This window comes from Boleophthalmus pectinirostris, unplaced genomic scaffold (assembly GCF_026225935.1).
Source record: "Boleophthalmus pectinirostris isolate CB_2022bp ecotype Guang Dong unplaced genomic scaffold, ASM2622593v1 HiC_scaffold_23, whole genome shotgun sequence".
Lineage (NCBI taxonomy): Eukaryota > Metazoa > Chordata > Actinopteri > Gobiiformes > Gobiidae > Boleophthalmus > Boleophthalmus pectinirostris.
The window spans coordinates 5,408,457-5,411,591 of record NW_026571207.1 but is presented as its reverse complement, the minus strand read 5'-3'; the positions used below and the strand labels follow the sequence as shown (position 1 = coordinate 5,411,591).

Sequence of the window (3,135 nt, the reverse complement as noted above, 5' to 3'; positions counted from 1 at the left end):
TCCATTCATCCATCCATATCCAAACGACGTGTGTGGATGCAAATAGTTTCCGATACAGTGATATGGTGATACGTTTCAGTGTAAACGTAATCTCAGAGCGCCCCTTCAGTCGATTCTTTTAAGTCTTCACTTTCATATATTTTTATTTTATACACTTTTAACACGGCATGAGAAACGTGTGAGCCTCTGTCTTTTATTGATTTTATTTATTTATTTATTTATTTATTATTTATTTATTTATTTTATTTATTATTATTTATTATTATTATATTATTATTTTTTTTTTTTTTTTTTGGACTTATTTATGTATTTATTTTATGCTTTATTTTATTTAATGTGTTTATATTGTGCCTACTCTGTGCAGCAGTCGATTCTTATAAGTCTTGTTTAAAAACACACTTCTATATATTTTTTTTTACATACACTTTTAACACAGCATGAAAAACGTGTGATCTTCTGTCTTTTATTGATTTTATTTTATTTATTATTATTATTATTATTATTATTATTATTATTATTATTATTATTATTATTATTATTTATTTTATGCTTTCTTTTATTTAATGTGTTTATATTGTGCCTACTCTGTGCAGCACTTTGGAGACCTTGTGTTGGTAAAATGTGCTGTACAAGTAAAGTTCGATTAGATTGGAGGTTTTAGATGTCATCCATGCATGTTTGAGTCATTTAGCGATCTCTCCCGGGCCCTATTCGAACCCTGAGTGCAAAAGGATTCAGGGAGGATTCAGATATCTGTTTTTATTTTGTGTTAGCAGTTAATACCCCATAGAAGTGTAATACCCAGTAGTAGTGACCCCACAGTTTATCAGGTTACTCCACAGTTCTTTTCCGTTTTGTTGCTTTTCCATAGAGAGATGCAGCTCTGTTCTGCGCGTCAAACATGGCACAATAAACCAGCTTTTATTATCCTGAGCTCTATTCACTCTTACAGAGAACTTTACTACTAAAAGTGCGGTACTCAACATTAATCATGTAAATGAGTTAAATATTTTTTCCATTAGAATATATTGTAAAAGTTGCACCTTGTGACCTTGTAAAGTATTCTATCGATCACATACGCCACCCGTGCTTCACTTGACCATGAGACAAAGCTGTTCTAAACCTGTGTATGTGCGCAAAATAAGTATATCCTAATGTGTTTGGAGAGAAATCAAATAATTTAGTTGAATCAGACAAATTCTTCAGTACTAACCTACTCCTAACCCTTAAATGAAGTAGTTATTAAACCTGAATGAGTCTTAATAATCTCTGTGTCCATTGTGAACGAAGTCTTAGTCTATGCTTTACCAAGGCCACTTAAGCTGTAGTTATTAATTCTGAAAGTGGCCTCAAATGTTATTGGCAAAATTAATAATCACAATGTTATTTTCTAAGCTTCATCTTCTCTAGTTTTAAAGAACAACTTAAAGCAAAGCAAAGTAAAAGCACCTTGTGATTTCGTGCATTTGTCTTTTACAGAGTGCCATAAAGAAAATACTGTTTGGAGATGCTGGGGATTGAACCCAGGACCTCATACATGCGAAGCACGCGCTCTACCACTGAGCTACATCCCCTGTCTGAAGAGGAAAAAAAGCTCAGAAATAAACAACAGCTACTTTTCTGAATTATTGATCGTGGAGAAAGCCCCAAATGTATTTATTGGTCAATGAAATGAAATCAACAAATCCTTGCTTCACTCAAAAAGCTTTAACCACTCGACCACAACGATTGAGGAGGCAGTGCATTCAAATAAAGTGGATTTGGATGCTCCGTCTTTGAAATAAGCTCCAGAAAATGACATAAGTGACTTGATTTCTCCAACAACTCTCCTTACAAATGTGCTCATCTGTGAAAACAGGAATGTCTCCATTGAGAGACAGCAGTGACCTCTGGTCCCCAAAGTACATTTCTCATTTCATTTAATCATTTAAAAGCTCAGGGCTATTCATCTCTGCGGTAACTCATGACCACAAGACCTATAATATTATTAACAGAGATTTACCTACCATCAAATTAGAATGATAATAAGCTGTTGTCATGCACACTGTTTTTGAAATTTTAAGGCCCTGTTTACACATAGACAGGGTTTTGTTTTTTTTTAAACTGAGACATTTCCCTTCATTTGCATCTTTTACACGCAAACGGTGAATTTGCCTCTGAAAACAAGTCTTTATAAAAACTCGGGCTAGGGTGGAGATTCTGGAAAACTCCAGTTTGGCATTTGCGTGTACAATGAGCTTTAGGAGCTGACGCCCCAAAAGTGCGACCATTGTTTCCCTTTCGCTCTGATGATGATGATGATGATGAAACATTCAGAGCACAGTCACATTTTTCTGGTACAAACACTTTTCACGTGTTGGCATTTGCACACAGCTAATGTATCATATTGATGACCAGAGACGAATGAGCTAAGAGGTCAGTGACTTCTTTAACAGATCTGTGGAGAGGCGAGCCCACTCAGTAATGCACTGTTTTTTAAGGTATTTGTGAGTAATACTTACAACTGTAATGAAATAAACGCTACAGGTTTGAATCTAATCCAGGTGCCGACCAGAGGCTTGGCGTAGTTATGACGGCGCTCAATGGTGTATTTATGCGAATTGATGTAAACAAAAACTTTTTTGAAAATGATGCTGTGTGCTCGATGTTTGGAAAATGAAGGGAGGGAAATATTAGTTTCTCAACATACCCGGCTGTGTGCAAATGTAGCTGAAAAACCACAAAGTTATAAAAACCTTTCACAGAATTTTGTAATCTGAAAATGTTTTTTGGGCTAAAAACAACTACATTATGGATATTTGTTAGTGTGTAGCTCCCGTGATGCCTGTGAATGCCTCTTAAGATTAGAAAAGTTTATGAGAAAAAATGAAAATTGACTTCCAGACTATTTCATTTATCCACAGACAAGCAGATGACACCAGCAGGCAAAATTACAGGTCACAGCTATGGAGAAATAATGAAAGTCCTCTCCTCAATCTTCAGGTTCTCTTTACTAGTTCATTGCAGCACTTCTTCACATATAAAACACACACACAAACAACCTTTCAGACAAAGCAATAACATCTCCATGGAGACAAACGAGTTACCTAGTGCAGCGTAAAGAAATAACTCAACAGAAGAAGAACCATGACTGGT

At 35.3% G+C, this 3,135-nt stretch overlaps 1 non-coding gene across 1 annotated transcript; it reads right to left on the bottom strand.

Moving 5' to 3' along the window:
• Positions 1–1,502: 1,502 nt before the first annotated feature.
• Positions 1,503–1,574, bottom strand: trnaa-cgc (transfer RNA alanine (anticodon CGC)). The gene has a single exon. It is a non-coding gene; the product is annotated as a tRNA-Ala (tRNA).
• Positions 1,575–3,135: the final 1,561 nt, after the last annotated feature.